Here is a 14,735-nt window from a genome sequence, read left to right as displayed (position 1 = left end):
CAGGCGCTGACTTCCAACAGGTATGTTTATTGCGCGAGCGCGGAATATATATACAGAGAAGCGAGAGTGGAAACATAAATAGCGTGAAAAACATGAAAAAAATGACATGAGGTTGCAGGTGGGAGGAGATGTGTTAAGTCTGCAGATACGTGATTTACTTGTCTAATTACTGGATCGATGGTGAACTGATGCATGAATGACTACGTTGGATGATGGCCAATACCTCGATAATTTCACGCGTGCGCTGGTCAACGTGCTTTTGTATGATGGTAACCTTTCTAAAGTAGGGTACGCATTTACACGACCTGCAATGCAGAGCGAAATTGCTGCTGTATTTTTGTTTTATGTTGTTGGCGTGCTCCCAGAGGCGATCAGTGAGGCAGCGTCCCGTTTGTCCTACGTAGGAGCACCCGCACTTCAACGGTATTTCATAAACGACTCCAGTGATTCAGCTCCGGAGGGGCGCCTGATGCTTCTTGTCGCAAGCTTTTTTTTTTTTTTTTTTTTGGGGGGGGGGGGGGGTCGTCTCGGTTGACCCTTATACGTAGGGCGTTCAGCTTGCCTGAGGCTGAAAACCAACCGAAACACCCGCCTCTTCCCGCGGCCTTCGTCAATCTATGCGACAACCCGTGCACTTAGGGAATGGCAGCCGTTTTCGAAGTATTTATCTCTGTTTTGTGTGGCTTCTTCCTTTAGTGCGTTTCCACTAACATGTCTCCCGCTAGCAGTACCATGATGACGCTCGGAAAACCAGCCCGCAAAAGCCGCTGTTCTTGGCCTTCAAAGGCCATTTCAATCTTGTGTATGCACGATATTTGCAGTGCATTACGGAAGGCGGCTTTTGCGATTTCCGTCTTCACTAACGTTGAGTGGAGAAGGAGGAGGAAGAAGAAGAAGAAAAGGAAGGAAAGGTAGGGAGCTCCACCAGACGCACGTCCGGTTTGTTACCCTACACATGGGAATGGGTTTTAGGGAAGAAAAGAAAGGAGATATAGTTAATTAGGAAGGCACTATCACACTCTCCAAAAAGTTTACACCCTCTGGGGTGTATATTTGCCACACAACAACTGTCTTGCCATCGGTCATCTGTCTTGCCTGCATTTCTTTTCTTGAAAATGCTGCGCTCGTTACTTTCCTGTCGAGAATGCTCTGTCATGCTGGTAACGCGCATGCCGTTCGTGACTTGAAAGTATCGGGCTCGCAGCGTTAAGGAAAGGAAATGCGGGAAAGACAGATGGCGATTATTGTTGTGTGTCAAATATACACCCCAAGGAGTGCAACTGTTATTGTAGTGTAGTGTGAATACATGCGGTTGTCCGTAACTTCACGGCCGTAACTTCACGGTCACTGAGGCCCGTCGGTTTCATGAATCGTAGCAGTACTCGCGTCGCTTTGTGCGCCTGTGACGCGTGGGGCCATGGTCCGAGAAGCTCACCCCGTATTCATAAATGCATCTTAACTTGAAGCCCACGCTTGGCTATATTTAAATGACGCCTGTTGTCAACGGACCAAAGGAAACGCAATGAGCGTCTTGTGCGCGTTCACACCGGGCGTCGTTTATATCAAGTCAAGCACGGACTTCAAGTCAAGATGAATTTCTGAATACGCGGGTAACCCCCGTATTCAGAAATGCAACTTGACTTGAAGCCCATGCTTGACTTGATATAAGTGACGCCTGTCGTGAACACGCCGAAGGAAATGCAGTGAGCGTCTTTGGGCCCGTTAACGCCAGGTGTAATTTAAATCAAGTCAAGCATGGGCTTGAACTTAAGTTACATTTCTGAATACGGGGGTAAGTCTCTGAAAATGGTCGGCTATCTAGCCGCTTTAACACCCTCGGACGATGGTCGCATTTGATCTTATAGAGATTACAAAAGCAAAACACGTGCTCGATTGCCTCTTCACATTTGCACTAGTCACAAATCGGTCTGTCGGACATTCCAATAAGGAATTAGCAGGCTTTCCTAAAAGCCACTTCTAACCGGAGGCGGCACAGTAAAGTTGCGTCATAGCGGGAGAAGTTCGATTGATACTGCACCTTCATTGTAGGATCCAGCTGGTGGAGAGGGCAGTTGGAGAAAAGCGGGTTGTTCAACAAAGTTTCAGGCTTGGTTTGAGCATGTAAACGAAGGCCCGTCCCAGCGTCTGTCCTTGATAAGGGCATATGGAGTGTCAGGGTTTCTTTATGGGCTGACCGGGCGCCATTATCAGCACGGTCATTTCCGACGATGCCACAGTGCCCCGGAAGCCACAGGAAGATGATGCATTGTCCGTTTATTAGGGCTTAATGGAGAACCTCTCTGGTCTCAAACACCAGTTGTTCATGGGCCTTGTGTCGTAAGGCTGACTGGAGCCTCTGAAGGGCTGCCTTGGAGTCACAAAAAGCGACCCACTTTCGAGGTTTGGCTTGTGCGATGTAATTAACAGCGGCACGTAGAGCGGCAAGTTCTGTTGCCGTAGAGGTCATTATATGGCACACTTTGAACGTAATTGTAACTTGTAAGGCCAGTATAATAAAAGTGCCTGTGGAGCTGGTCGCTGAGACAGATACATCGGTGTAAATGTGCGTTCTTTGTTCATATGCCACGTTCAGTAACGGCAGTGTGAACTGACCTAGAGCCACTGCTGAATGGCGGGTCTTCTTCGTAATTACCGGAATCGTGAGGCGTACTTGTGGCTGTCGTAGGCGCCAGAGGGGTAACAGTGGTCTAGCTTCTGGTGTAAAGCCTGACGGAATTAAGGTATAGCCTTGGGTGTCGTAACAAGTTTGGAAAATGTGACTTGAGGTCTTTGTGCTGGCAAAGCAGCAATATCGTGACTGGGTACGCGACACAGGTGTCGAATGTGTGCTCTGAGATTGTCAATCGTTGTATATGTTGGAACCAAGTAGTCTCTAGCAATCATGATAGTTGCGTGTGTCGAGGCGCATCGTGGTAGTCCAAGACATGTCCTTGAGTGAGCCGACGAAAAAGGCAAGATGCTTTTTGCTGTGTGGAGTGCATACCTCCAGCATACATGGTCTCTCTTGAACAAAAGGAGAAAGTCCAGAAAACGCAAGTTGTCCTCCGGTAGCTCCTTCGTGAGCGTGAGATCTTTCATAGTATCTAGAAAGCTCTTGTAGACGATTTGTAGCGCCAAAACAAGATCGCGTTCAGTCGCCTCAGTGAAGACGAGGTAGTGGCCGACGTACCTGCACACCTTCTGGGCGTGGACCGTTGGGCGGTTCTTTTCGATGTCATGGTCGTTGCAAGCTAGCAACAGGCCACTTAGTACAGGTACAAGACATGAGCTAATGCACGCTCCTTCGTTTTGGAGCAACATTTTTCCTGCAAACTGGACCACCGTGGAGCGCAGGTACAGCACTAGTAAGTCGAGGAACCTATCTACACTTGATCCGCACTCGTTTTGGAAGCACACATGCCTCAATGCCTTCGTTTACGATTTCAAGTAGAGCTGAGTGGGGCAACGAGTAAAAAAGATCCTTTACATCGATGGATAAAGCTAACATCCCGGATGTGCTGCGGGAGTTCAAGCACTCAGATACAGCTGCTGAGCTGCGAACTAAGAAAGGGTCGGTCGCCTAGCGTAGGCCAATGTATTTTGTAACAAGATAGGAAGCGGCTTCTGCCAAGCGCTTCGTTCTGACACTCTCTGAACGCGTGCAGTCAGGCTTGTGCGTTTTTGCCGAGAAAAAGGCTTCAAGGTTCTGTCCACCTTTCTGTTTGATCGCGAAACAAAATTTTCCAGTCCGGCTTTTTCTCACATCATCATTGCTTTTCTTCGCCCTACTTGGAAGCTCCCCTTCAACTTGATGGAAATAGGCTCTAATGCATGCGGCCTTAGCTTTTGTCTTGTAAACGCCCGAAGGCATGACGGCGAAGCCACTTTTCTTGTAGGATACAAGGAGCTTCAGCTGTGCCTTCCTGAGGGTAACAGCCAGTTGTGCGGGTTTTACAAGTCGATCTATGTTGGATCGAGCTGGCAACGCTTCGAGCCTTTCCAGAATGCACCTAGTCGCCTTGTGTGGTTCTGCTTTTGATGCGGTTCTCCGGATAAGGGTGATCAATTCAGACTTCTCGAGCTTCGTATGCGCACAGAACTTAGGACCTAATTTTAGGGCCACCTGTGTTTCTTGCGACACAATGGCTTCTTTGAAAAGGTGCTGCTCTTGGTCGGCCTTTTCCCTGGGCGGCCTCCTGCAACCTCAAGTCATTCTTCTCACGGTGTTCACGCCATTTACGTTTTCACTCTTGCTTCTCTGCCTATATATTCTGCATTCGCGCAACAAACATACTTGTTGGAAGTCAGCGCCTGTGCCGTGTGGCGCCTTTCTGTGTCCCGTTACTTGCCCTGCTTGCTAGAGTATCTATTCCAGACCTTGCATCATCGCTGGAGTCTGCAGGCTACAATCGTCTCTGTACGATTTCTGGTTTTCTGGACATCCAGCAAGCCTTTGACTCTCTCCCATACATGACCATTCTCGAAGCCCTGAATTATGCTACAGTTGAATGTCAAACACTTAAGACTACATATTGCACGGAAAAATGAAGGTACGCGTCGGTCATGTGACATCCAAACTTCGCCCTGTTACTCGTGGAGCACCTGAAGGCAGCGCTTAGTCGCCACTTTTCTTCAACTATGCGCTTGCTGGCCTATCTCGTTACTTACTTGAGCGGAATAACAATCTCGTAGGCGTCTCAATCTACGCGGGCGATATGGCCCAATCAATTACTGGCCCTTTAAGCTCTGGACCGAAAAAGTGCAACAATGCAAGCTGCGCTGGATACAATGGTGGAGTATCTTGATGAAATCGGTTTTCAGATTTCTCCGCCAAAGTCACCATCAACAGCGAGTACGACCGTCTATGAAACGTTTCTGACTGAACGACTCTTCTATACCAAAGGTAAAACAACATCGTCGCCTTGCTTTAATCATTGATGACACCATCAGCTGACGACATGCTGTTAACGCTGTGCGTACGTCATCCCGTTCTCTCCTAAAATATGTGAGAACCCTGACAGCTCGCCGCTACGGCGACGATAAGCCAACTGCTCTGCGAGTTCAGCGAGCAACATTGCTGTCGAGAGTACTTTTCGCTTTGCCTTTGGTCACTGTTCCACCTCGGCTGATGGATCGGCTGGCAAAATATCATTGTGTGGCTGTCAGAGCACTACAAGGCAGCTTTCACGATTCGCACAATCAAACGCTTTACTTGTCGAAGCCAGACAGCTACTCCCGAAGAAACAAGTTGATCAACAGGCTTTACATCCCATAGGTTGTTCCTGTCGTGCCCACGACGGCAGGAAGCTTTTTGAGCGGCTCCTGAGCAGACCGGAGTAGCGCATGGGGAAAATGAGGTCTGCCTTCCTTGAGATTGTGAAGGTCGGAGATGACGCGGCCCTTGAGAGAGCTTGATGCATATGTTGTATATTAGAACGACTCTTCGTTTTACCTTCGTTTTGCCTTTCGTCATTGGTAAACCAGAGGCCGCGCTCCCTGTACCTGCGAGATCGGCCACTCAGCGGCACGGATGGTAAGAAATCAATAGGATGAGAGGAAACTAACCCCTACAAAATAAGGTGCCTGGACCTGTATTCACAAAGTCGGTGGCACGCACAAGTGTTTAGTGAAAAAGAAACGCAAGCGAATTAAGCTACTGATTATGACCGAGGGCGGCCAGCTTACGACAAAGCACACCTGCACTGAAACAGTAAAATGTGGCAGGATATATTGAAAGACATCAGAGCGGTAGCTTTTCACGCATTTTGTTCTTGGTTTCTGAAACAAAAAGGAAAAGTCGGAGACCGTTTTGCTATTCCTTCCCCGCACGAATATGAGCTTTTACATGATCAAAGCCAGAAGCCACTGCGTAGCCTGTCGAAGCGCGCTACACAGGCATCTCTGTCGTCTAGATGGGGCTCCACCAGAAGGACGGCGGCACTACAGATTTACATTGGCCGCAGAAGTATTCACACAGCTGTTCTAACCAGACCTAAGCGTCCGACTGAAGAGCTGCGTAAACTTCGCCGAGAGGAGCCACAATTATTTTTGTACACTTGAACACACAAAAGCAGTCTAAAAAACATACTACCACGGTCATTGAGCTCTAACGTTCCTGCCGTTTCACCATTCAAAATACCATTTCAAAGACCGAAGGCTTCTGAAGTCTCTGCGGCGCTACTGATACCATGGAGAATAATAAATCGCCACCGTTCTGTCTACGCTGAAGCCATTTCCGTACGAAACAGGAGCCATTTGCGTCTCGTTCCCGCGCGGCTGACGCAGACACGGCCGAGTATACCGCTGTGTGTTCAGTCCTTTCAGCGACGCCACTACTTTTTTGTGCTGGGGAAATCTTATCCCTTCGCTTCCTGGCCAGCAAGATATCGGGTTATTGTGCACAGAAAAAGCCCGAACCATGCAGTGTCAATCGCCTAAACTCGCAAGAGGTTGCAAAGTGTTCCATACAAGTATGAAGAAAGCTTTTTTTAATTGAGAAAGTGTGTACCAAACTTACGTGCAGTGTCTATAGAATATTACAGACAACGATAAACGTAGTGTAAGTGCTCGCTGGTAAAACGAAATGATCAAAGAAAGCTTAGTTGTAAGCCCGTTCACTCGTATTAACGTTCGTGCTTTGTGGCCGCCACTGATTGTAAAGTGCAACCTCGGCACAACGACAGAACTGCAGTAGAATCTCGGAAAACGAAAGCGCGATTGCAACTCAATGTGAAGAAAAATAAGCCACGACTACAAGAATGCAAGTGAAGAGTATCATATATGTTCTTTCTACCGGGTCATCCAAGTAACTTGAGCCAAACTTAAAAAAAATATGCAATTTCCACGTAGCTGGACAGAACCAAGGTAATGTTGTTTGCCTCTCAGATACTCAGATTATTTTTTACGTTCCGTCTAATTATATAATTCGTCTTAATTATTAAGTCAACTTCTAAAATACTCTAATCTGATCAAAAGTGTCAACGAGAAAACTGTAGAGCAACATGAAAAACTCCCGATACAGCTTCTTTCTGTTGCTCAATACGTGCTATGCAAAAGTTTTTCCAAGCATGAGAGAAGTCCGCGAATACACGCAAAGTGCCTCGAGTGGCCTGTCGCATGGCAGTTTTTCGTGTATTCGCTGGCTTCTTTCATGCTTGGAAAAACACTTCACGCATTTAGCAACAGAAAGCTGCATCGGGAATTGTTCCTGTTGCTCTGCAATTTTCTAATTGCCGCTTTCATTCAATTATAATATTTGAATGAGGATTAATTATGTATTTAGGCAGAACGCAATAAATAATCTGAGTATCTCCAAGCGACGGCAAACAACATTATATTGGTTCTGTCCAGCTACATGGCATCTGCGTATATTTAAGGTTCATAGGACACCTTATATAGTTCAACGCATCCGTGTAAAAGGGATAATCCCATACGGATGGCACGTTGGATTAATTTGCGAGGAAGGAGTAGATTGAGCGGAACAAGTCGCCCTCAGCAATTCAAGTAAATGGCTGCCGCATTGCGTCAAAATAGGTAATGCGGGCGCTATACTTTAATTGCATCGCACCAAGCACCGCCATCTTCGCGCGGGACTTACCGGCAAATGGAGGTGGGCCGCGCCGCTGACAAAAGGCGATTCACTTCGATCATGTGGACGCTGCTATAATATGCTGACAGCTTCATTTTTTATGAGAGAGAGATAGAGAGAGAGAGGAAATAAAGTTTAATCAGAACCACTCGCGAGTGTGGGTAGCTCCTCCGTTCTGCGGTGGGTGGTCCCCTCAGTCCAGTGGCCTTCGCCCTTCTCGGTCGGTCGACCAGTTCGACCTGGTACGTTGAATCGGATCTGGACAGCGCTGCTTCCCAGTGTCGTGTGGTTGCTGTTATTCGTTGTTTTATTGAACGATGAGCAGTGGGAAAATAGGCCACCTAAGTGCCGGCTATCCTAATCATCAAAAATAAACTCGAGCCATTATGGAATGTGTGAAATAAACAAAACAAACGAAAAAAAAAAACATTCACCGACGATTACGATACTCCCTAATGCGAAATTTGAGCGCAGCTCCAGACGTCTTCACATTTCGCGATATATTGGCTGGCGCGGACAGTTTGTCTCGTGCGACGCGTTGCAAATGGAGCGAAGTGCGGCGTGACTGCCTCGCTAATCTGGAGATCGCGAGAGCCAGCGCGTGAGTGACACGCGCTACTCTGGCGCTGTCTCGTAGCTGTGGTCGCAGCACTTCGCTTTTCTTCTCACGCTTTCACCATACTCTCCTCCGCTTTCCGCCTCATGGTTCCGCTGCACCCTCATCTCCGCTTTGCTCCTTGCGTCTTTCATCCCCGCTGCGCTCTGCGTTCGCTTTCATCTTTCGCTGTGCTCGTTCACTCGGTTAAGCCGAGGTACGACGCCTTTCACGTCGACGCTTGCCGCAAGAACGGCCGCCTAAGAGCTGCGCCTTAAAAGGTGGAAAATGAAAAAAAAAAGTAAAGAAGGAAAGAGCGGGTTGTCCTATAAGTATGAGCTCGGGTGTGCTCGCGCATACCCACTTATATCATGTGGTGGAGAGTTGCGCATTCATCGCAGTGCGGCCATTTTAAGAGTACAGGCTGTATTGTGCACGATATGGTTTTGCTTGTTGTTTCCGCCACGCTACGGCTTGCTCTCGCGCGAGAGGGGGTTGTGCGGCGGCGGTAGTGTTCTTCGTGACAGGTGGTATTGCTATAGAATGTGTGCATAGATTAGCGCTATCATCTCGGTATGGTATTCCTCGCGTTCCTCTCGCGGCACCAGGTGTGCCTGCTCTCAGGCGCACGCGTTTGCTTGCTGATCGCCGCGTAAAGACTCGTCCCCGGAGGTACTCTATTTCACTCAATCTCCCAAGCCAAGCCCCTCGCTCGCGAGAGTTAGGCATAAAGCCACATGATGGCGCTGTGGTTACTGGCGCTGGTGTACTTTCAGGACGTAGCGTCGTTCACTGTGGGAGACCGCAGGATATGACATGGCTTTACGTCCGGTAGTTCGGCGAGCGCTTTTGCATGGGACATTTTGTGGCAGAAGTGCACCTTCGTCTCACACCCTGGAAACTGCTCGGACATCACTTTCGTATGGAGTGACGTTTTTGACAAGGAGGAGCTGTGAAATGAGAAGATGGGACAATCGAAGCTGCGCGTGCAAGCCACTATATGCATGCCAGCTTCCGATAGACTATACGAAGGTGCTCTCCGGAGTATACCGCTCCAGCGCTCTATACAAGTATCTTGCCGGTATCTGGTACTAGTTAAGATATGCAGGGTGCCCCAGCTAACATAGGGCAATATATTAGATATGAAATCAGGCTACGAGATATGAAGATGAACCAACGGTGTTCCGTCACTGACCGTTCACCGCGAACTGCGGAATTTTTTTCTTAGCAAGTAAGGCCAAATTTAATAACGAAATTAATAATGCCTGGTCTAATGGCACAAAGTGAGTTGTGCTGCGCGTTGGAAAAGATCATATTCCAAATTTTCTAGCGTGCTACATTTTTCTTAGATATTTTCACCGCTTTCCAAATTTGTTCCATAAATGCGAAAGACCTGCAGAGTGGGCGCCCGCGAACCTCACCTTCGCGATACCAGCGCTCTCGATGGAGGTTGCGAGGAAGCAGCTCGACTAAATGACTGACTTGGAAACCGCGTAAAAGTGACGAAGCGTCGACGCAACTGTTGGCCGTTGCAAAGAATAACCGTACATATTAGTGTCCACTGTGAGGATGCGCGACTCTCACGCGTACCCTGATACGTTGTTTTCCCGCATAGCTCCCGTCTGCTGTAATCAGGCTTCGCCGCGTGGCCTGGGGCCCGCGGCGGTTGGTGTGGTTGAAGCGCAGTACGAGAGATAGCGCGAGTGGTGCGCTGCTAACGCCGCCTCACGGCGGGGTTACTTGCGCGCGAAAAGGAGAAGGCTCGTTCTCTTTGGCTGCGGGTCGGCGAACGCCGCGGACGTCCCGCGCGTGCGCCGTCCATGTTTCTGCAAGACCGTCTCGTGAGGCCTCGTGCGAACGCGCCACCGTCCGCGTGACCGTACACGCGAACGACCAGGCGTTGTGATCCAGCATGGGGCGAACATATTCTCTCGCTATCCGGTCGCGGTGAGTCGGATTTTCGCGATTCGTCGCGCGCCCATCGGCATGTTTTGTGGATAGCAACTCGGCTAGCAGGTATTGATCTATGAAAGGTGCAATAAGTGCCCTTGTGATTGTTTGCACTACTGTGTTGTCGTTCCTTTGTCCCAAGAGCATGGGTGTGAGAATCGCACACCACCTAAGCCGTCGGTATCCTGCTTCCGCTGGCACCTCCTAGAACCGTTTTCTGGCGTCCGCGTCTCGTGGCATGACGTCGGCCACGTCACGGCCCGCCGGCTGACCGGTGCATTCTGCACATATGAATAGGAAATCACCTTGAAGGCGTCGACCTTAGGTATTGAAGAGATCGTGAATATGTCACGGTGAGTTTGCGCCACGAAACGCCGCAATGCCACCTGATTAATACAGGTTGGGGCATTCATCGGCTAGTGCCCATTCTTCAGGTGGACGAGACACTAGAAACTGCTCCCTATTTTTAAAAGTTGACGTGGCAATAAAAGAAAGATTTAGTCACCTGTGATGGTAACGGCTACTCTTCTTCACGTAATAATAATAATAATAATAATAATAATAATAATAATAATAATAATAATAATAATAATAATAATAATAATAATAATAATAATAATAATAATAATAACCAAACTGTTATTATACACTCAGAAACAGCTACAGAGCTTTCGAACTGGTTTACTTAGAGTAACATGCGAGACAAAATGTACAGAGAAGGCAAATGTGGTAGACAAAACAATGTGAGATAGGGAAACAGAAACAAATAAACATAAAACGAGGAGGCAGACGTAAAGAGGAGCTTATTATACAACATGATTATTTACATACATTGCAAAACACAGCACTTTAACTCTGAAATATGTCAAAACAGGCAGAATATTTATTACATGTTTTTTGGAGTCAAGTCATCGGACAGTTTCTAATGCAACAGGGCCACGCCGAAAATGCGGAATGTTGCCTGGTATACTCTTGCGGCGCTGAAAATTGCGCATCATTATTAAGCTTTAAACAATGCATAATGCCATGGACCACCTTATAGAGTAGCAGAAGGTCTGATTTAATACGTTTTCATTTTAGAGGTGTTCGTTGAGGTGTATTTGAGAGGGCCCAAATATGGTCGCCAGAACGGCAAAATCAGTTCTTAAAAATAGATATCAATTCATTCTGGGTGCGTTCACTGAGGCACATGGCACATGGTGTGTTTTCCGCGTGTAAGTTAATACTGTGGTTTGGAAGCCTTTAAGAGCCGCTTATAGTCTCTGCACCAGTTTGAGAACGAAAAAAATGTATTTTTTTGGGGTAAATGCAGTTCTGAACATTGTTGACACTCCTAAATAGCTTTAAGTCGTTAGAATATAGAAGCAATGTAGAGTGTTAAATTGCTGACGAAATGTCATTTATGAACAGCAGTAATAGAAGAGGGCCAAGAACGGATCCTTGAGGAACTCCACTAGACACCTCATAGCTAACAGAGCTCTTTCTATAAATGCCACCGAAGCACGGTCTATTTGTTATGTAAGTTGATACCAGGGCAGTGATGCAAGAAGGTATGTTCATTTGCGTGAGCTTTGTAATGAGGGGCTCATGACAAACCACACCAAATTATTTGCTTAGGTCCCAGTAAATAGCATATAATTGGCCCCTATAATAGTAATAGTAATAATAATAAATACATATTGTGCGCTAAGAAAAAGAATGGCACAGGGTTGGAAAATGTAGGGCGGGTTTAGCTAAAAAGACGAAATGTAGGCCGCGTGTAGTCCAGACACCCTGAAATATACAAGCAAAAGACGAGGAAAAGCCTCGCCACGCACTATACCGAATCTGGTCTAATAATCAACCTATTACCGCTAAATTAGCGAGAAGACAGCTTTGAAAGAGTCTTATGTATCAGGATAAACTTATGTAGTGTTTCTCTTTGGTATCTTTTTAAAACTCAAGGCATTCGACAGAGTGACTACACAATCATCCACCTCTATGCGGGTACTTTGACATTGTAACAGAACATGCTCAATAGTTCCTGCGATATTTCCAGACGCTACAGACGAGTAGTCGTTATGAGCAATTTTTCAATAATGGGTTTTTACGTGCCAAAACCACTTTCTGATTATGAGGCACGCCGTAGTGGAGGACTCCGGAAATTTTGACCACCTGGGGTTCTTTAACGTGCACATAAATCTAAGTACAGGGGTGTTTTCGCATTTCGCCCCCATCGAAATGCGGCCACCACGGCCGGGATTCGATCCCGCGACCTCGTGCTCAGCAGCCCAACACCATAGCCACTGAGAAACCACGGCGGGTGTGGGAAATTTTTCTCCTAAAGCACCGCCGGTCAGATGATTATACACCATCATATGGGTTAGGACAGCAATGCTGCAGCGCTCTGAATTATCATAAAACTTCTGTGTTCTGATTTCATTCATTGGTGTTCAATATAGTTCCATGGCTGGCTTCCTCTCTATCACCCCAATATCTATTGTGCTGTTTCTCGGTCTAGCCTTTTCCCCCGCTGTCGACGCGTCCGTTTATCTAATATTTGCTGGCTTGCTGATCATATTTCGTACGCCGTGTGTGAATGTTTTTTAAAATGTTGCGGACATTTTGCCATATTTTGATGCGAAATCGCTCTCAGAAGCCTGCGTTGTTTGTGCATTCGTTGTGCGCGGATGCTCTCGCCTGCGCTCTAACTTCTCCTCGGTAGTCGCTATAAAAATTAATGAATAGAAAAGCAGAATGAATTCGAAAGAAAAAACGTTGACGGTAGCGAATTTCGAGCCTACGACCCCACGGTCAAAAGCCGAATATTTTACCCACTGGGCTAAACCAGCGCCTCCTGGGTAATGGGCCTGTGCACTCTGCTTTATGACATCATGCTACTTGGACCGACATTTTCATGGCCAAGCCCGGCGTGACGAAAGCGGTGATGTCAAGATCACCGCGGCTTACTCGGGAGCATCTCCATTAGATTCTATGGCAGTAGGGCAAGGTAGCATGACGTCACGGATCCAAGTGCACCGACGTGGTTGAGACGTTTGGCCAGGAGGCTCTGGCCAAACGTCTCAACGCGCTCGCTTGTCCGCGAAGAGTTCGTAAGGACCGCTCAGCGGCGTTCAATTGGACATCAGTGCTTTCGCATTACCAACTCATAAGAAGTGCTTAGGTGTCCTCGGATTTTTTTCGACACCCTTTAATGGGAATGAGAAAGATTAGTCTGCTGCCAATGCGGGCGATCGCAGAGATCTCCAGCACCTGTTTCAGAGCACATTCTGTGAAAGCTCCTAATGAAAAGCTGAGCGCTGCTAATGAAAGTCGGTATCTTGAACATTATCTGCTGCGTCATGGTCTACCGTTTCTTAATCTGACTGCTACAAAGTCAAATTAGGATCATTTTACAAGTATATTATTAGCGGCGTGTACTACTCCAGCTTGAGCTTCAGCCTTCACTTAAAGTAACGCACACTTTGAACGTTGCCACAAACTCATTACGCAGTTGCTATGATAACGATGATGATGATGATGACTACGATCATGATGATGATGCTGACGATGATGGGGATGATGCGAGCATCCACTTTTAAAGTGGCCGGGGTGCAAATCTCAGCAAGCGTCTTTTAACTTCCTAGTGTGTTTATATCTTTAAATACCTTCATACCATATAAGCTATATTTACTGTCATTTCCTGACGCCGAGAAACAAAGTCTATACAACGCGGTGTATTGTTTGTAAGCGTTGTTATCTCCATATAACACATGCAGCCGGTTAATTGCATAATATGCAGATTAAGCACGGAAACTTAATGTGGCACAATTGTAAAACTATACAAACGAACACGTTCCAATACAAGACACTGAACCTCCTTACGAATGGACCGCAAAGCAGTGCACAGTACGATGATAAAAGCGCTATGAAAGAATTCCTGATTGCGCAGCGTATTTGCACCGACTGCTGCACGTCCGACCGGACAGTTATTTGAAAATGTGAGCCCAATGTTTATTTGCCTGGTAGAAATGCGTTAGCGAACAAGCAAAACTAGCAAGTGAAAGGAAACATTTATTTCAACCAACTCTTAAAATATATGCAAAACAAAGCCTACGCACACCTCTGCAGAGGTGAATCAGAAAAATAAATTCGCCAGTAAGCACCTGATAACTATTTCTGAAAACACGTGATAATTATTCTGTAATTAGCCATGACTAGCTACAGAATACATGATCTGTGCCCAGCTAGAGCAACACAACATGGGACGAACACAGCGACATGCACGTCTCGCGTCGCCTATTCTCTGGCTCTAAAAGGCACGAGGGTCCGACGGGTGCCCAGGGAGCGATGATGATATGTACTGCGTTGCGTTGGAAGTGGAGCACTGGCAATTTCACTTCCGCAGCCCTCTGGATCGGCGGATCAGTGTGTGGTGTCTTCTGCTCCAAACACGAGGCGGCAAAATGAACAGCGCCCACCTGTGCAAAAGCACGACACGTGTGGAAAGTGAGCAGATAGTTCACATGGTTAACACCGTCGCTATCGCTATTACTACTTTTTCGAAGCAACGCGTGCTCTTTCAAGCACCGAAATGTATTTTGGCCCAAATACCCAAGCGGT

The sequence above is a fragment of the Dermacentor andersoni genome, chromosome 1 (assembly GCF_023375885.2).
Source record: "Dermacentor andersoni chromosome 1, qqDerAnde1_hic_scaffold, whole genome shotgun sequence".
Lineage (NCBI taxonomy): Eukaryota > Metazoa > Arthropoda > Arachnida > Ixodida > Ixodidae > Dermacentor > Dermacentor andersoni.
The sequence above is the reverse complement of the archived record's forward strand: the minus strand, read 5'-3'. Positions refer to the sequence as shown.